This window comes from Alligator sinensis, unplaced genomic scaffold (genome assembly GCF_000455745.1).
Source record: "Alligator sinensis unplaced genomic scaffold, ASM45574v1 scaffold1600_1, whole genome shotgun sequence".
NCBI classification, from domain to species: domain Eukaryota; kingdom Metazoa; phylum Chordata; order Crocodylia; family Alligatoridae; genus Alligator; species Alligator sinensis.
This window is the reverse complement of record NW_005843142.1, coordinates 245884-266064: the sequence shown is the minus strand read 5'-3', so window position 1 is coordinate 266064 and position 20181 is coordinate 245884. Positions and strand designations below refer to the sequence as shown.

Below are 20181 nucleotides of genomic sequence, written 5' to 3'. Positions count from 1 at the left end.
TTGGAATGACAGTGCTTTGGAGCAGCCACCCTACACGTGTATAAGAGCCCTTAGATGCATTTGTTCCACGTCAAGGTTGTGGCACTTTAGCAGGGCAGTGTGGAAAAGCTTGTATTTACCCTACGCATATTGTAGTGGTGTAATAGAAGATTTTCATCCTCAGGAGTGTCTAGCATTTCACTAGAATAAGGTGGAAAGGAAGGGCTCTAAGGGTATGTACAGACACTCCAGGAGGTTAGAGGGAGGTTAGATAAAATTAAAAATGGCCACCTGACCTAAGGTAAGTTGGGTTTGGGTGGGGAGGGGTTAAGGGGGGAAGATCAGGGAACAAGTGGTGTCTGAATAAGGCTGCTTATTGGGAAGTCCCAAGGAAGAACTTTGCCCTTCCCCTCTGAAAAGAGGTAGAGTGAGCCTTTCTTCCTTTTCTGTGACAGCTGGGACTTAGAAATGACTGGCATAAGAGACACAAGGGGAACTTGGAGATACTCCAAGGACCAAGGAAGTTTGGGGAGGAGGATCCTCCAAAGAACAGGCTGAAGTAGCAGTCCTTCAGCTGGCTCCACATATGAGCATCGAGATCTGGCTGTGCAACACAAAGGCAATGTGTTTGCTTGCAGACAGCTCCTACCAGCTGCATTACCAGATTAATTACCAGGATGCTGCTGCTCTTTTTCTTTTAATGCACCATTAGTAAATACCAGACATTCAGCAGTCTTGCTGCTGGATGCATGCCATAAACAGTACGTTCGAAAACCAGGAAGTATTTGAGACTCTTGTTGTTTCTGTACAGCACTGTGGCTGCATGACACTTGCTTGTGATCTTAACAGTTTACAAAGCATCAAAGAGAAAGTACAGGAATCTGAGGCTGTGTTGGCAGGGCGCCTGTCTGTGAACACATGCCCCAGGGAAGGTGGCTCGCTTAAGAGAAATTAAATTTGTCTCATTCAACTCAGGATAGATGTAGTGCTGATCCTTCCAATGGCCTTAAATGTCACCAGAAGTGTGCATCTTATGGCGGCTTGGTTGCAGTGGTGCTGTAGTTGTGAGTGTCCAGGTGATGTACAAAAGGTGAGGGATTTTTGTGATATATTTTACTGGACCCACTGTTTAATCAGGAGAGGTTAGACAAGCTTTTGGGCATATGTTGGGCACAAATTGATCCAGTAAAAGATATCAGGAAAAAACAAAACCCCGGTGTCTTGTGACAAGCATGTGGTGGGACCCAAATACGCATCTGAAATCACAGCCTCACTAACTTTGGTTGAGTCTGGAGGTGGCTGAGAAGAGAGCTTAACTACGAAGCACTGTGCCAACAGGATGTAGTGTCCTGCCTGCCTGCTCCCACCTCACACACCCCAGCCCAGAAGTGAGGTGGTGACAGCCCTCTAATTAGGGTGGCCATCACAGAGGATATTCCGTTTTTCTGCTACTCTGTTCTCTGTCCTCTATTGATAGGAAACCCGACACCTTTATGTCCACTATTTTTCTCTCCAAGGGGAAAATAGAGGACATAAAGGCTTCCAGTTTTGTATCAATACAGGACAGAGGACAACCACACTGTCCTCTATGTTGACCACCCTACCTCCGATGCAGTTCTACCCTGAGGCTCCGCTTTGAGGCACTGCTCTCAACTGGGCTGGAGACAGATCTTCAGAGCCATGGTAAACCACGTCATCCAAGTGGCTTTGCAGCCTTGTCTCCAAGCTTGTGTATGAAGGAGCAAACAGGTGGGACATACTGAATGGCAGCATTCCCAGGGCAGCTGCAGAAGCCAAGTGGACATCTCCATGAGGAGCTTGATGGTCCTTTACAATATATTACCTGTTTTTTATGTCTGTTTTGAATTTTTTTTTTGCTATTTTAAGCCTTTAAGGAAGAAACTTCACCCAAGGGCAAATGAATTTCTGAACTGAATTTCTGCTGCTAACAGGAGTACGTGCCTGAGGGAGGGGGATGTCTGGGGTTGTACAGACACAAGAGGAAAAATGTCAGTTACTGGGAAGAAATCACAGCATAACCCTACAGGAAAAGCTATGTTCATTTACCAAGGGAGTGTTGCTTTTCTGCTTTGATTCCTGTGTCATGGCTCTGTTTCATGCTTGGTGTCAGTGCCATTTCCCTACTGGTTTCTGTGTTGCACAAAAACCAAGACAATCAAGTTTGGGAGGAAATGATAGGAAGAAATAAGAGGCCAAGTCTGAGACATTTCAGTGTCATTTGTTTTGTTCACTAGGGAAACAGTGATGTCCAAGAGAATTTAAGGGAAGAACAAAGTGATCTAAAGCCAAAGCACTTGAGAGCTCAACAGCTGAGAGCTGAAAAAGTGCTGTTTCTGTTCAGGGCTCAGGTGACAGGCATCCCAAGTGGGACTCTAGGCAATGGGGCAGTGAAAGCTGCCTCTTCTGCCAGATCTTGAGTTGACTTCCAAGTTTTCAAAAGTGGCTTTGAATGTTGGTGCCTTGTGTCCCAGCCGCCAGCGGAGGGTTTGGGATTGATTGAGAGTGTGGTTGGGGGGTAGAAAGGTAAGAAAGGTTTATTGACTTAACAAAAACACGACTACGCGTAGTATACTAAGACAGATAATGACAGACAATAATAATTTGTGTCGGCAACTTATTGGCTGTTCCCTCCGATGCCTGATGTACGACAAGTTTTTCTTTCTACAAAGCTCAGCGAAGTCAAGCATCCCCGATCAGCGCTGTCTGAGAGGTACCAGGAAGGACCCTGGTATTCAGTCTTTGGGCTCCTTGAGATCCACGGGCCCACTGATCCAGGTCAACAGCTAATTAGTAGTTCCTTTTACAGAGCTGTATCTTCCTTTTAAATGATTGCCGGATATGCTAGTCAATTTATAACTTCTGAGCTATGCTGATAACTTACAGCCATTTAGATTCTTTTTACTTTAACTGTCCTTAGACTGACCAATAGCAGTACAAGACTTGCATTCTTTTGATAAGGTTAATTTTAACTACGCCACAGGGCCTACCATCACTTCTATAAGACTTTGCTAAATTTACTAGGCCTTATACTATATACAAGGCCTCACTACATCTTAGACTTGAATTAGGCTCTTAACAACAACATATAGCTTAATATCTGAACAAATGACAGAAAAACACTTGGTCTAATCTTCATAGAGCCTTCAGCAAGCATTTTTATCACACATAATTTTCAACTGTCACACCTTGTTGTTTGGGTGCTGAACCCAAGATGCCCTGGGGCTTATCGTCAGAGGTGCTGGCCACCCAGCAACTCCTCATTGCTTTTGGTAGGAGCTGTGGGGCCATGGCACCTAAACATGGAGGCACCAGAGTTAGTGGACAGGTCTGAGTGTTTGTCTTTGCTGTGTCCATTTCCCCTTTTCAGAACAGAGATGATCATATTTACTGTCTCCTGGGGTAGAGGGGTGAAAATGGATTCATACCCATTGTGCAAGTGCATGGAAGTCACTGAGATGGAAGGGTTGAGAGCAGTTCCCAGCATTCCCTGTTGTTCAATGCTGCAGGTGTTCTGCTGTTAGGATGAGGCTTGCTGCTTTGTGGATACCAGTCTCTTTGGCTACATCGATGCTATATGGCTAGTGTGTCCTGGCAGGGACAGTCCTGAGCACGTACCCTGCACCTTAGCATGTGTCAAACCCAGAAATGTGGCAGTCAGTTTGCTCCAGGGGTTCTCTTCTTCCCCACAGTCTCTGGTGCTGTGGAGAGCAGCTGCTGGGACAGGCTTGGAGAAGCTTCCTGGCTGCACTTCTAGGTTTGGCATGGGAGCGGGAGCAAGGTTAGGGCATGATTAGAGCATGAAGGGGTCCTTGCCAGGGTGCAATGTGGACATTTCCTTTGTACCTTGGCATGCCCTGAGGATGGCACCTGAGCAGCTTTTGTACAGAGGTATTTGCCTTTGAGCCCCATTGTGCTGAGTTGTCTTTCTTTGCCATTTGTCCACTTCGCCCAAGAGACACAGGACAGAGGAAGCTACAACCCTCCTTTAGTGGCTCATTAAAATAACATTACAAATGATACAAAAATAGAATTGTTCTTAAAACTTACCTGCTAGATTACACCCTAAATATGTGCCTCTGCTGGGGAAAGATGGCTTTGGGAAATGCTTAGAATCACAAGATGCCTATACACATGCTCAGGGGTGCTGGGGGGGAAGAGGTTATTATTGCCTTTCCCAGGGGCTTATACACATGATGCTGCATCAATGTTAAAACGTTCTAATTAGAATGGGATCAGATTCGATTAATTGATGTGATTGAATCAGAATGCATCAGAGCACATATATGGATGCCCATAGAGTCAACTCTAGAGAAAAATGCTATCCAGGGAAATGTTGGTGGGAATGCTCTTTTAGCCAGAATGCCTACTAGCTCATTTCTCTCTGACCCTACGAGGAAGGCTGCTGGCTTTTTCCAGTGCACAGGTGCTGAGACGAGTTGTCCCTCAGAGAATACGGAGTGTTTTTTCTCTTTCTTTTTTGCCCACTTTTCAGTGCAGGCCAGGGGCACAGTTGCCTCATGTAAGCACTCTGTTGTTATAGTCATACTTCTTCCAGCCAAAGTCTCACTAGCTCATTGAATCGTGGTGGTCCAGCCATCTCTTTCTTTTGAAGGGGCAGTCCTCCTACAGAAGTTCCTCTTTGTTCTGGCTGGTCAGGCACCTGAATCATTGCCTCAGGAAGCATGGGCCATGGGGCACAGACAGGTTCTAGCAGCTTTGGGTTACTTGCTGGCTGGAGACAGAAGCGGTACTTCGGACAGAGGGTTCAAGGTCGCTTAACATAGCTCTGAGCGCTCAAAGGAAGAAGTCATAGACCGTAATTGTGCACCAATATTATAGATTCACGTCTTGATTTACTACTATATTTATATTAATAATGTTTTTATGTTGGTGGGCTCTATTTTTAGTGTGGTATTTGTGGTTCGGTTGTTGGCTACAAATGTCCAGCTCGGGATCCTTAAAATTCTGGTTTATTAGACGGATTGAAACACTGTAATGAAGTCAAATCATAAACCTTGGGGCTGGGCCCCCCCACCACACACACATACAGTAGCGAGCTACAAGAGTCAGGTATATCTATCCCACAGGCGCTGGAGTCTGCCGTCGATGGCCAGTCGAGGCTTCTTTCAGCGTGGTGTTATCCTCCAGAAGGGGGTCGCCGGCTGGTCCTTCTGGCTGGACAGGTCGGGTGCTGGTCAAGTTGGAGATCAAGAGGGTGCCGCTGAGGGTCACTTTTCACTGCTTTTTATCTGTCCTTGGCAGACTTTGGTGACTCCCCAGTTTTCAGGTTTGCCCAATCCAGGGGTCGTTGACCCTCGTGGGACTTCCCCCTCAGTGGCTACTGGATGGCATCTGTCAGCCCCAGGGGTTGTCCGCATATACATGCAGGTTTGGGATTCCGTTGATGAATTTTGAATAGGGCTCTGGGAGCAGTCGATCTGGAGATATTCAGCCCAAAAGTTGGTCCCCGGCATTGATTAACTCAGACCAGGACTTCTAGCCCTTGAACAGTGAAGTTGAGAGAATTCCCGGTTGCTACATTGTCTCCTATTGATTTCTCCGGTTGGTTGATCTGTGGTTTCCCTAGGTGTTAATTGCCGCCTGCTACTGTGTTACACATTCAATCACTGATTCACTCGGCTCGTTCAGGGGCCCGCCTGATACAAGGAAGCGACAGTTTGATTCCTGCCCTTGTTAACATTGTTACAATGTATAACTTACTTCTGAAACTAAACACATTTAGTTAAAAGGTGAGGAGTATAAAATATAAGCTACAAGAGTAATGCCATGGCACACAAATAGATAAAAATACCAAAATACAAGGGGAGATACAAAATGCACACACACAAACTTTAAAACACAATTCCTTATCTTAAAGTGAAAGAAAGAGGAAGGAAGAGGAGGTAGAAGAGGAAAAACATATCCAAGGAAGGGAGAGCAACTGGAGGCAAGAGGAAAAGGGGGCTTTCTGCTACACAGTTACTTTGTTCAAACTTGTTTGTACTGTGGTTTCATGTGTGTTGTGTCATCTTCGGAAGCATGGCATTTGGCTGGAATCCATAATAATAATAATAATAATAATAATACTTGCATGCACCCATGCATATTTGCACAGTTCTTAGCCTCACATACCACTGAGCGAGGTGGAAAGATCATCATTCACGCAGCTGGTGTCCATGTGGTAGATGGTGAACCCCAGAAAGAACGACAAAGATTAGCCTCCCTTTGCTGTTCAACACTTCTGCTCCAGTGCTGGAGTGTCACTACACTGCAGAGCTTTCACACCAGCCTTCAAGTCATCAAGTTGCCCCACAAGCTGCTATATATGCTGTTGCACCATCTGCAGGCCAAGAAAGAGGTGTTGGATGCTTTTAAATTAAAAAAATGTTAAGTAATTCAGTCATGTGGTCACAGGAAGAAAAACAAAATGTGCTTAATAAATAATTGACTGTAACTTAGTAACAGAATTCTAATATTGTTATTATCCAGTAGCAGTTATCAGAATACCCGCTTGTGGGGGCTTCAGGCATTCTTATTGGGTAGGGGGTATTAAAGGGCTATCAATGGCTTCTTGTGTTTCTATGGAAGTCCCAAGTGAGGAGAGGAGAAGCTGGGAAAGGTTGTTGATGGACTCTGTCCACAAAGATCCTGGCTTTTTCTCTGTACCTATGATCATGTTGGCTGCCCATCACAGGACACTGGGAGCTCTTCAGGAGGTGTTAGCTCTGGGACAGGAAGTCATGCACTCTTCCTGGGTACCATTGGATCTAGGGAAGGGACAAGGAGGGAAAGGACAGAACACGAGAGGAGAAATGGGCTGGATCCAAGTGCAACCACAGATGAATCCAACTTCAGTGCCTGCATCTAGTTTCTTCCAGAGCACTCATTTGGAGCCAGCTCTTCAAACAGTGCTCAGGTTGCCAAAGCATAACATTATTTGAAGAAGAAGGAGAACTTTTCTGGGGCCTCAGCAGAGATGAGAGCCATGTGATGGTAGATGAGGTGCCCCAAGGGGACAGGGGAAGATCCACCCCCAGGAACAGTAAAAACTAGACCAAATGGAGCAAAGGCTTAGTCCAATGGCAGACAGAAAATGTGGAGAGGTTCTTGCCTTTTCTCAGTTTCTAGTGTCTGTGATTCTGATGGAGATCATCTGCATCCAGACAGCCAGAGGGTTGGATAAGCCAGTAGTACAATCCACGGACTTATGGCTTCAAGGTTGATGCCCAGACCTTTTGCTCATGTCTTCTGCTGCTGCCTAAGCCCAGTGAACAAAGAACTACTTTTAGAAAGTTGTCTTATATCTTAAGTATTCTATGGCAGGGTCTCACCTAGAAAAGCCAACACTACAAGAGTCAGTGTGGGGCAGAGGGTCACCTAGACTGCAAAGAAGAATTTCATGGGAGATGCAGCTGTCCAACACTTTCACAAGATCATAATTTTGATTAGATCATCCTGTGCTAAGGAAAGCCAGTGTTCCTTTGTAAGGCAGAATGTGCACAAGGCCTGCTGGGTGTCAGCATGAGCCATCGTGAAAGTCTCCTGCAGTTTTCATCCTGTGAAGTCACAACATTATGCTCAAGTCCACTTGCAGCTTTGCAGGGCAGGAGAGGGAGGAGGAAGTCAGGAGAACACAGGACAGGTCTTGGTAGGGAGGTCTGAGGCCAGCAAGTCCAGTTCCCTTCTACACGGGTGACCACATCATTCTATTCCCTTTGTAAACATACCATATTCTGTCTGAGATCTGGTTGGATTGCTAGCATTGCAGAAAAATAGACAGGGAACAGTGTCAAAAAAACAATAGGAAGCTGACAAAGGCAATGACTCCTGACTCGTAGAGGGCCCATAACTTCTCCTGGGCTCTTGCAGTCACTGCATTCCTATCTGACATAAAAAGGACGGCATCCAGGGCCATGTATTTTCCTTCCATGTTTTTTTGGCAGGCAGCTGCAAGTCCAGTGGCTCAGCCTGCAGATACTTGGCTAACAGAGTTCTGCAAGGAGCATTTGTGGATGCTGTCTGGAAATGTGGACTGAATGTCCCTGCTTTCCTGTTAATGACATCTGAAGTCGGTGCTTCTCATGCCAATGAGAATCCTTTGTCTAGCAGGCAATCCTGGCTACTGCTATAGCAGCCCTCACCAGAGGGTCTGTACTCATGCTGGCAAAGGATGCTGAAAACAGGATGGGATGGTGGCCTAGGTCCTGCAGATTAGGTGAACCTTAAAGTCCCATCTGGCCTGGAGACCTCTCTTTCCACAACCAGGGGGTAGTGTAACAGGGTGCACCTCTAGAGACAACTATTGTGTTCCTTGGTGGTCCCACCAGCCCCGTTCCCTACTCCAGTTCACCAGTTTGCAGGCCCCACAGAACCAGAGTTTGGTTGTTGGTACTTTGTTCCAGACTGCTCATCATCAGGCTGCCTGAATCCTGACACCTAGCCTGAGCACACCTCTGTCTGCCTTCTCAGCTTGAGGACCTGGCCCCTACTCACTGATCTGGCCTTCTGCCCCTCCCCAATGTCCACCTTTCTCACTCTCACTGGGCTTCCTTCCCTCTCCCCAGACCTTAGCCCTTCCCAGCTCACCCCAGCCGCAGGCCCCCGTACTGTCTCTGTCCTCTGGTCCCCCTGGCCTAAGCAGCAGGGCTGTGTGAAACAGCACCGTTCCATTTCGCCTTGAGTTTTGAGGTTTCGACGGAATGGTGTTCTGTTCTGAATTTCATTTAGATTCAAAACAGCTGTTCCATTTTGCTTCGTTGAAACAGTGAGGCTGTTTCGACCCTGTTTCGAAGTTTTGCTAGATCAGGCTGGGGGCGTGGAGTCCGCTGGGCTCAGTTCCTTTCCCCAGCTCAATCGCAGCACTGGGGAGGGGAGTTCCCTTCCTCTGCACTGTTATCGGCTTCCCGCAGCCCGGCAGCAGCCGGGAGTGCAGCCCTGGCTCTCCCATGTCTCTCACCACCTCACTGCTGGCTGCTTCAAAACCTGAAATGTTTTGAAACTTTTGAAACATTTTGACTAGCCTCATTTTGTTTCGAGGCTGTTCTGAAGCCCTTCATTTCGATTCGATTTCACTGTTTTGAGCTTGAAATGAGTCGAAACAGTGTCAAATCGAAACAGCCAGCAAAATTTCACGCAGCCCTACTATGCAGGGCTAAAACACCAAGTGTTCCTCAGGCACCCCCATGTGTGGCCTCCACACCAGCCTCCAGCCACAGTCCAGTCATCCAGTTACTTAAACACAAAATACAAACATGTGCCAATGTGGGGCCTATGATCCCTCCCTGACTTGAGTCATGCTCTACTCTGCACAATCTCTCCCCCACAGACAGGTTTCTTGGCACAATTTCCTTCTCCAGATTTCTGTCCATGAAGGTCAGAGATTGTAAGAGATCTTGAGGCAGGCTTGAAGAGGGGACATCAGGGTGCAGGAGTTGTCCTTCTGTAGAGTTCTCTGAAGAAGTCCTCTCCCTGTGAGACTTGCGTGTCAGAAAGGTAACAGCAGAGGAGGATGCAAACTTAGCTCATGCACCCAATCCTTTGCTTCCCCTTCCCTTGTGTACTCAGTTCCTGGGAATGACTCTGGGGACCATCGATAATGACAGCTGAGCTTGGAGCTGCAGCAGCAGGTGGCCAGCTACACCAGCCCCTCCCCAGAGAAGGTGCTTGGTCTTGGCAATGCCAGGGTTTCTGCATCTTCTTCACGGGGCTCTGGTAGGAAACTGCATAGGGCTTCTTTCTGGCGCTTGTGGTTTTCTGTTCTGTTTTCCCAATCAAAGGTATTTTCTTTGGTTCCCTCCTGTCTTCACTGAGCCAGATGGAACTGCAGGGAGGGACTGTTTCACTGCCTTTATTGACTGGACAATATAACCAGCTCTAAGCACCTAATCCCCATGCACATGTGTGCTTGCTCACACATGTGCACACATGCATGAATGCATGCATGCATGCAAGTGGCAGCACATGTACACACATACCTGCCTCCCTTTTGAGGGTCCAGAGAGCCCAATGGAACCTATGTTTACTGGGAAATGTCCAGAGGAGCCTATGGCTCTGCTCCAGGGCAGGTCCAGTCCACAAGTGCTACCACTGTGGCTGAGCTGAGCATCTCAGCACCCTCAGCTGTTTGAGCCCAGCAGGTGCACTCACAGCAAGCCGAATGTCTGCTGGGAGCTTCAGCTTCAGCCCAAAGCACAGGAGCTAGGGCCATCTCCCTTCCCATGCACAACTTTGCAGGGGACTCATTATGGCCAAATGCATGAGAACGCCCAGGAGCAGAGAGCAGAATCCAGAACTCCCTTCCCTCTGAGGCCTCCTGCCCACCCACTTTAGGGATTGAGAGATTCCCTCGGGTCTGATGCAGCCCCAGTTCCCATCAGTCACAAACCCCACCTGACTTCCATGGCACAGGGTGGCACGGCAGCTCTCTCTGCCGCAGTTATTGATGATGAAGGACTCATGATGAGGCCTCTCCGAGGTGGTGCGCGTCTAAAACAAAGCCCCAGTGCTAGGGTTCTGAGAGCTCTGGGTCTCTTGTGATTGTCAGGGGTGAGCTGCTATTACTGCTGGCATAGCTACTTGGTCACCTGCAATTCCTGCTTTGGAGGCAAAGTGTATCAGCAGCAAGGGTGACCACCCATCCCTAATTGGGTGGGACACTCCTGGAATGTGAACCTCAAGTCCTGGTCCCAGGCTGCATAACTCCGGGACAGCATTTGTTCTGGATTCACACCATCATGCAGGGATCTGTGGGAAACACTGGGTTTCCCCTTGCAGGTTGGCAGTGTTCCAGCCTGCAAGGGGCTGCTAGTAGTTGGAGGAAGGGGGTGCCATGTGCATGTGCATGCTCATACGCAGGCACGTGGGCAGTAACATTGCCAAGCAGCCTGGAGAGCAGCTCCCTGCAGGTAAGTCTATGGATCGGGGAGAGGGTATGGGAGGAGCAGAAGGCATAATAAGGGAGTGGGACAGGTGCTGGGAGTGCTGTACAGCCAGGGCAGTACATGGGGCTGGGACATGGTGTGGAATAGAGCCATGGGCAGCTTGTCCAGGGGGCAGGGGGCATGAGCGGCTGCAGGCTCGAGGCTCCCCACCCTGTTGCTCTGCCTCAGTAGGCCCTGCACTGGCCACGCTGCCATGGTGAGGCACCCCCTGCCCACCCAGTAGTGGTGGGGGCAGCAGCAGCAGCATGGAGTTGTGCCCCCTGCTGTTGCCAGGTGGGCAGGGGTCACGTGGCCAGCACAGGTCTCCTGGGGGAAAGGCAGCAGGGCAGGGAGCCCTGAGACCTCAGTGAGCAGCCCGCACTCACACCACACTTGGCTCTAGTCCACCTGTGCTGCCGCCAGCAGCACGGGGGGTGGGCGCAAGGTGGGCATGTATCTCATCTTTTCCTTTTGAAAAGGCAGTCACCTATTGGCAACCCTGGTGTGAGTGACATGTCACTTCATTCCTGGGGAAGCAGCCAGTACAGCACTAGGTCTGTTTATGACCTGCCTGGTAGGTCAGCTTGGAGGATTTGTGAGGGGAATCTCCGCTTCCACATCCATTTCCCCTGTGCCATGGCTCTGCCGCTGCCTTTCAGGGCTTCGCGGAGAGGCATCAATGGATTCCCTGGCCTCTTCCATTTGCTTCAGGGCTATGCTTGCCATGAAACATCTGAGGTAGGTGATTTCCTGCCCTGGCTCTTGGCAGTGGGATGCACTGGTATCACAGGTGAACTCCTTCCTTAACTTGCTGTTGTTCTTCCCATCAGACTTGGAGCTTTCTCCCTGTCTCTCCCAAGCTGTCTGTCTCTGGCTCTAAGCTGCATCCATGGTTCTTGCTCTCAGGGGCCTAGAGCCCAGCACCTTGAGTTTGCAGCTGCTCTGCCCAATGCCTTAAGCCACCAATTCTAAACAGTCAAGTCTCCTGGGGTCCAAGAGGAGAGTGCCATGTGCGGAGGCGTTTCCTCGCATGTTCTGTGGGATCCTGCTATGGCAGTGCTTCTGTTTCTGGTGCAAGAGCTCTTTGGAACAACTGCACTAGATCTCATGGATGTGCTGGTTTTTTTTAGCTGATGTGTAACCCCATCATCGAGGAGCAAAAGCTTCTGAAGCCAGTGCTTCATATGCTACAACGACCAGCCAGGCACCCATAAAGAATGTAAGATCAAATAGCCTGTGTGCTCTCTAGAAGGCAGCTTGATGGCTGAAACCAGACAATAGTCTCTTGATGGGAGCCAGGGCTGAAAGGGTGTAGGAGAACCTGAATTCCATCCAGTTGTGCTCTCTGACACCCTTACAGTGTCTCTGTAGTTGGTGGGGTTTAACTGGTGTCATTATCATGCAGAAGTGGGAACCTTGGGGTCTCTAAGACACCCTGGAATGTAGCCAGGGTGGCTGGATCAGATGAAATCCTGAATGCTCCATGAATGGGAAAGCCCAGAAGTGAGAAGTGTAAGCACTGATCAGTGTGTAATGTCTCCTGTGTGTACAGCTGAAAAAACATGGGAGGGTGCTCCTTGATGTGCTGTTCCAGGTCTCATGTCTACCTTCTAGTCAACAGCTCATTCAGGAAGGCATGAAGACATTGGTCAAAGTCCTCAGGCACCTAAGGATGGATGTGGGACCTGTGGTCTTGGATGTGAGCACGCATATCAGGGCATTCTCTGAACATGTGATTGAGAAGAACTCCCCATTCCCGTATTCTAGTGATCTTCCTTCAGGGCCATTCCAGAGGTGCAAGGTGCCCTCACTGCTTATTGTTTCTGTCTGAACTGGAGGGTTTTTTACATGAAAGAGAGAAGTTTTCAGGAAGGAAAGAAAATTAAGAGAATGGGGTTACAGGGATGCCCCTGCCTTTTGCTCCTGCCCTTTATACTTCATCTTGGAAACACAGAGAAACTTTCAGGAGACTGGGCTAGGCTGCAGCTGCAGTCACAGGGCTCTGCAGAGTTCTGGGACTCTTCCCTGTCAGTTTGACTCCTCCGAATTGCAAGCAGAGCTGGGCAGAGATGAGCAATCAGGGGTGCTGAGGGATTTGGTTTTGTTTGGCTTCAGAACTGGGCCCCCCAGCAACACCACATTAAGTGAATTACACTTACGGTTGTTGCCCCAGCTCTGCTGAATGTCGTGGCTCCTGGGCAGCCCATGTAGAGAAGGGACCATGGGAGCCCTGACTCCTTAGCAGACCACAAAGCTGGGCCCTGGAAGCCTTGGAAACCAAAAGTTCCTGCTGGGAGCTGTGCTGGGTCCAGGAAAAGGACTGGTCATGACCAAGCTATGGGGTTTCCTCGTTGCAGGAGGATGACACCCTTTGGTTATTAGCTTTCTCCTTCCTTGGCATCCTGGCAGGCTATGTTGGGAAAAGATGGAAGGGGCAATGCCTGATGCCATGGGTCCTTCACCTGGAGGACCCAAACCCTCAGATTGCTAAGGTAAAAACCAGAAACCCTGATTTCCTCAGCCCAGTCCCAGGGCTCTGCCATTCCTGCCTCCAATAATTGCAGGAGTTGGGTCCAGAACAGATCAACCTGGCCCAGATGCCAAGATGACTCCTTCTAGTCCCTCAGTAGTCCTATTTCCTCCTGATTGGTACCAGTGTGTGGTGTGAAAACAATTCTCACCAAGAAGAACTCACTTATCCCTGGTTCTCTCTAGGCCAAGGAGAAACCTGCCATCCTAGAGGGTCTCTGCTATGTGGCCAGGAGGTACTTGAACAGTATGTGGCTGGAGATGAGGGCAGCAGCCATCAAGTTCACAGGTGAGAGAAGATACCTGGTGAAAACTCTTGCTGACCTATAATCAGCCTGTGCCTCAGGTTCCCCAGAAAGGAACTGGAAAGAATGGTTTCCAACTTGCCAAAGCTGGTGTTGAGAGGGATTCAACTGCTGATAGTGCAGCTAGGGGTTCAGGATAGCTCAGGATTGGTTAGTGCCTCTTCGTGGGAATGTCAGCTGGGAAGCAGGGGCTTCTGGGGCCACAGGGTGGAAGGTCTTGCTCCTCTGAGCAGCCCTGTCAGAGTTCCCCACATATCGTTATTGAGCCTGTTGTGGAACTCTGCGCTTCTCTTCCTTCTGGAAGAGAAAAGGTGAATGCAGTTTTGGGATGCATCAGTAGAAGCATTACGTGCAAGACAATGGAGGTGATAGTGCTTCTCTATTCGGCATTGGTTAGGCCTCATCTGGAGTAGTGTGTGCAGTTCTGGACTTCACATTTTAGAAAAGGATGTGAAGTTAGGGGTACACTGTTTTGGAAGGACAGGATTGGGAGAAAAGGCAGTGGTGTTGCCTTGTATGTCAAAAACACACAGAACTTGTTCCCTGGTTCAGAAGGAAGATGATGATAAAGCAGAATGCATTTGGGTGAAGATGAAAAGTCAAAGACGTGGCACTGATATAATGGTGAGAATTTATTATAGGCCACTGTAACAGGGAACCTTGGGCTAGCCCTGTCACTAGAAAGCCGGCCCACTCCTTTAAGGCCCAAACCTTCTGGGCCCAGAGAACTGGTGCAGAAGAGGTTAATAGCTGGGGCAGGACTATAAGAACCCAGGGTAGAACAGCAGTAGGGAAGCAGGCACCTGAAGGGGAGGGGGTGCATCCCAGAGCTCCAGGGAGAGGCTTGGTGAGCGGTCCAAAAGTTGGAAGAGGGGACCATGGAAACTCTCAGAGACAGCAGACGCCCCGGAAGCCAACAGATGGGATCCGAAACACGAACCCAGCATAAACTTAAGATGACACGATCACGTGTATTTTTATTATTATTTTATTGAGGGCAGTTATTGCACCCGGATGGGACTGTCCATATTTCTTTTGGTTATTGAGAACCAGAGGTTTGGGAGAGGCTATTAGGAAACAGAGGAGGCCTTATTTTGGGGACCCTCTATGGAGTGGGTACCCTGGCGCCACTGAGGGTGCACAGACCCCGGTGCCAGTGAGGGCACAGTTTTTGGGGGGGATACAAACCCCAGTACTTGAAGGACTATCTTAAAAAGGCCAGGAAGGTCTGTTGCACCTGAGTGCAGTTATATTTTGTCTTTTTTCATTTGGACTGGCAGAGGTGGGTTTGGGGTTGCACCCGGGTTTTGAGCCCATGACCCTCTGGTTGTGGGGCTAGCTTCTGTGCCTCTGGGCCAGGGAGTTCTGGGCTCCATAAAGGAGCAGGAAAGGGGGCCGTGAGCCTCCAGGCACTGGAAGGAAAAAAAAAGCTAGAGCCTCAGAGTCAAGCCCTGTTTAGTGGGTTCAGACAGGGAGGCCTAGCCAGAGAAAACAGGGGTCAAGCCTTAATAGGAGAGACCCCAACATTGCCTATTATTTTGGGTGTCTCCCGCGCAAAAAAAAACACCCCCCCCCCCCCCCCCCCCCCCCCCGCATCAAGATGTGGCAGGCAAGATTAGGGCGGGACCAAAGAATTACAAAGCAGACCCCAAGGGCGCCCCATGTAAGGCATGGATAACCAGAAACATGGCGCTGGGGAGGGCAACCTGTTACAGCCACCTAATCAGGAAGAGGTGGTGGATGAGGCACTCTTCAAGAAGGTGACAAATATATCCAAAAGGTATGGGGTAGTACAGTTTTCCAGACATCTGCTAGAAGAACAATGTAGCCAAATATAAAATGTCAAGCCAGTTCCTAACTTGTGTGGAGGACAACTTTCTTTTCCAGAAGATGGAGGATACAACTAGGCTATCATTTATCTTGGAACCTGAACAAACAGGAACTGGTGGAGGATGTGAAGGTAATGGATAACTCGGGAGGAAGCAATCACGATATGACAAAATTCCGGATCCTGAGAGGGGAAGAATGAGGTCAGCAAAATTAGGATGCTAGGTTTCAAAAAAGCAGATTTCATTCGACTCATTGAGTAAATAGGCAGGGTGTCATGGGAGGACGGATTGAAGGATAAAGGTACCCAGGGTGGCTCGGAGCTTCTAAAGGGTACAGTACTGGAAGACCAACAAGAAACTAGCCTGGCATGATGGAAGCACTGGAATGGCAAGAGATTAATGTGGCGGAACAAGGGTCTTCTAAAATGCCTCAAATGCAAAAGGAAAGCATACAGACAATGGAAAAATGGGCAGGTCACCAAAGATGTATACCAGGAAGTAGCAAGAAACTGTAGGGACAAAATCAGGAAGGCAAAGATAAAGAATGAGCTGCACCTGGCAAAGAAGGTCAAAGACAACAAGAAGAGGTTCTATAAGCAAAGAAGGATGAAAGAAGCTGTGGGTCTTCTGTTAACAAGCCAGGGGGAACTCCTGACCAAAGATGCAAAGAAGATGGATCTACTCAACAGCTACTTTGCCTCAGTTTTCACAAAAAATTTAAACTGCAGCCAGATAATAGGGATTAGCTGGATAAAAAAGGGGGCATGTCAAGGGAGGAGGTAAGAGAGACAGTCAGAGAGCTTTTGTTGGGTCTGAATGAATTCAAGTCAGCAGGGCCAGATCAGCTTCCTCCCAGGGTCCTGAAGGAACTGGCAGAAGAAATCTCGGAGCCCTAAGTAATTATCTTCATGAAGTCATGGAAGACAGGCCATGTACCAGAGGAGTGTAAAAGGGCTAATGTAGTGCTCCTCTTTAACAAAGGCAAGAAGGGGGACCCGGGGAGCTAAAAACCAATTAGCCTCACCTCAATACCTGTGAAGTTACTAGAGAATATCCTAAGGAAGGCCATTTCCAAACATCTGGAGGAGGAAAAGCTGATCACATGCAACCAGAATAGATTTATGAAAAATAAATCATGTCAAATACACTTTGATCTCCTCCTTTGACAAAGTAACTAGTTGGGTGGATGAAAGCAATGCTGTATCTGGCCTTCAGCAAGGCTTTTGGCAAGGGCCCACATAACCTTCTCATAAACAAATTGATGAAATGTTGGCTAGATAAAACTACTATAAGGTGGATAGATAACTGGCTCAATAGCCACATACAATAGGGAATTATTAACGGGTCCATGTCAGAATGGCAGGAGGTTTCAAGTGGAGTCTCACAGGGGTCTGTCCTGGGCCCAGTGATGTTCAACATGGTTATTAACAATTTGGATGCTAGCATAGAAAGCTTCTTGTCAACTTTGTGGATAACATGAAACTGGGAAGGACTGCAAACACACTGGAGGATGTAAGCACAGTTCAGGATCTTGACAGGCTGGAATGTTGAGCTAGAGATAACAGGATGAAGTTCAATGGAGACAAATGCAAGGTGCTACACTTCAGGAGGAATAATCAAAAACAGAAATATAAAGTGGGTAGCACCTGGCTGAATGGCAGCTCTATAGAAAAGTACTCGGGAGTCTTGTTAGACCACAGACTCAGTATGAGTCTGCAACGTGATGCAGCTGCACAAAAGGTGAATGCAGTTTTGGATGCTTCAATGGAAACATTAGGTGCAAGACACCAGAGGTAATAGTGCCTCTTTACTTGGCACTGGTTAGGCCTCGTCTGGAGTAGTGGGTACAGTTCTGGTCTCCACACTTTAAAAAAGGACATGGAGAAGTTAGAGAAGGTCCAGAAGCAGGCAACAAGAATGATCAAGAGCTGGGAAAGCAAATCATACAAGGAAAGGCTGAAGGAACATGTTCAGCTTGTGAAAAAGGTGCTTAAGAGGGGATATGATAGCAGTCTTCAAATACTTGAGGGGCTGCCATAAAGAAAAGGGAAAGCATATTTTCTTTCTTGCTGCAGACAGAAGGATGTGGACCAATGGCTTGAAGACGCAGCAAAATTTGGATTGGATCTCCAGGGTAAAACTACTTCACTGTTAGAACATTGAGGCAGTAGAATAAACTGCCTAGGGAAGTTGTAAACTCTCCCTCATGGGAGGTGTTCAAGAAGAGTTTGGACAACTACTGGTGGGGATGATCTAGGTGTAGCTATACCTATGTTCTACCGTCAGTATTTCCCTTGCTTCTGGACTTTGCTGGCTATGCTCCCCACAGCCCTTTTCTGCTACGTGTGTCGGGGTGTTTTTAAGCCTTCCCAGAACCATTGGGTTTTGGCTATAGTTAAGGCTGGGGACTTTGACTGGGATCCTGCTGGGACCAAAGCTGGAGGGTCCTGGCTCGAGGGTCTTGCCGTTCTGCTCAGGGTCAGACCGATCACTATATTTGAAGTCCGGAAGGAATTTAACCAAATGGTCAGACTGGTAGACTGTAGGGGTTTTTGCCTTCCTCTGTAGCAGGTGTCATGGCCCTCTACCTCTCTTTAGTGTATCTTGACATGTTATAGAAGCAGGATGTTGCCTACTGTGGTTCCCCTGCTTTACCTGTGGCAGGTTAGGATGTTAGGTCTATGTTGTTAGGGTTAATGGTAGTCTAAGAGTTTAGATTATGGCTGTATGGGATGGCTTGGATAGGGATGATCCTGCCTCAGGCAGGAGGTTAGACTAGATGACCTCTGGAGATACCTTACAGCTCTACCTTTCTATGACTTTATGAATCTATAACTCTTCTTGCACAGCACAGGGACCTCTTACAGGACGCTCATATTACTAGGTCTCCAGAGTGTAAAGATGTCATGCCAAACCCTAGATCCTGGCCTGTACTTCAGTTGGTGCCCTGCAAGCATTTCTAAGGCACTTATTTTTGTTGTTGTTTTTTGTTCTGGTGGCATGATGTGGTGTGTGCTTGCAGTCTGGCCATTCATACTATATGAAAGAGGGTGTCTGTGCCTGTTCTGTGGCTCAGGAGCCTATGTGCCAAGTTATTAAACAAAAAAGAAGTGAGTTCAGGGCTTGGTATGGGCCTCAATGTCAACGTTAAAGGAGGCTTAAGAGTTTTTTTCCAGCCGACATGACAAACTCACATGGGCTCCAGAGCCCACCTGATCAGGAGAGGGGGAGGAAGGGTCTAAGTGGGGCCTACAGGGGGCTAAATATAGTCCAGTGCTGGGGGTGGACAGGTTGTAGGAAAAGCGCAGCCTTGGGGCTGGGGTTAGCGGCTGGACTGAAAACTATACATAAGTTCAGTTAGATCAGTCTCGTCTGACCTCATGTAAATTAGATTACCTCCAAGGTACAGCTAACTTGGATTGGGCCTGCCATTTGCAGACTGATCTGAACTTCCTGAACTTGTTTAGCTTTTGCACTTTGATCTCTAGTTAGGTCAACCTAAGTGTGAGGTCTGCACCTGGGCAAACTAAGCTAGATCGGGTAGCATTTTTTAATGCCATCTAAGATCCTTCTAACTGCCCCAAATGTCTGTACCTAGCCTAAATGAAGTAGTTGACTGGCCGACACTTTCCAAATGTGTGTCTATTCAACTTAACTCCAGGCCAAAGAGCCAAGAAGCAACTTTCCCTTTGAATTATATCTCCTCGTTATAGTAAAAACTCTGCAAAACTTGAGAACCTCTTCACATGCAAAGACTAAATTTAGGAAAACTGGTTCCAGAACAGCAAAAGTGTGGTATTAATTATGTGAACAGTCTCCTGTTTTTCCAATTTGATTCTAGCAACAATGGAAATAGGAAGACTATCTTTCAGCTAAATGGTTAGCATTCTGTCAACTTTCAGCAGCAATGCTCAGTGTTTTGGACATCAGACCCTTTTCTGAAGAGATTTTAAAATAGAAGGCTGAACTTGAAGACACTTTTAAAGGAATGTCCTTACACTGGAGTTATTGCTAGCTGTGGCAGCATAGGCCCCAATATGGGCTCATTTATGCTACTAAGGTAGATTCTGCAGTCCATGATATGTTCCAGGCTGCCATGGTTAGACTGCTACCAGTATCCAGGGTAGTTGGTTTCAAACTAACTCAGTGATGTATACAGTATACCAGAGTGACTCTAGACACCCTTAGGTAAAAGTATTACATATTTATTAAAGTACTAAATAAATAATAAATATTAATACTTAAATAAGTCTTTATATGAGCTTTTCCCCCCCAATTAAAACATTTACATTTTTTCGTTTAAAAAAAGTAAAATAATTTGTAACACTAGTAACACATTGAGAAGTCTGATTTTATTTGACATTGTACCTCTTTTATAGGTGAAGAACTTTGGCTTTCTACATCACATCAAGTCATCTGGGTAAGTGATATAAAACTGCACTTTCTCTCTACACCCACACGACACCCAAGGGCAATTGGAAAACAGCTCAGACAGCATGTATAAAAATTGTTATGTAATTACATTTACATAGATCCTTTTCAACTTGGATATATAGCAAGTTCTCACTTCTTTTACTGCAGACATATTTTACCAAGAAA

At 47.6% G+C, this 20181-nt stretch overlaps 1 long non-coding RNA gene across 1 annotated transcript in view; it reads left to right on the top strand.

Annotated features, from left to right (window-relative positions):
- LOC102379324 overlaps positions 1-20181 on the top strand; it is a 52660-nt gene that overhangs the window by 20267 nt on the left and 12212 nt on the right. Inside the window, exons 3-4 of the long non-coding RNA XR_325356.3 lie at positions 13635-13737; positions 19962-20002. This is a non-coding gene — a long non-coding RNA (uncharacterized LOC102379324). The remainder of the gene's footprint in view (positions 1-13634; positions 13738-19961; positions 20003-20181) is intronic.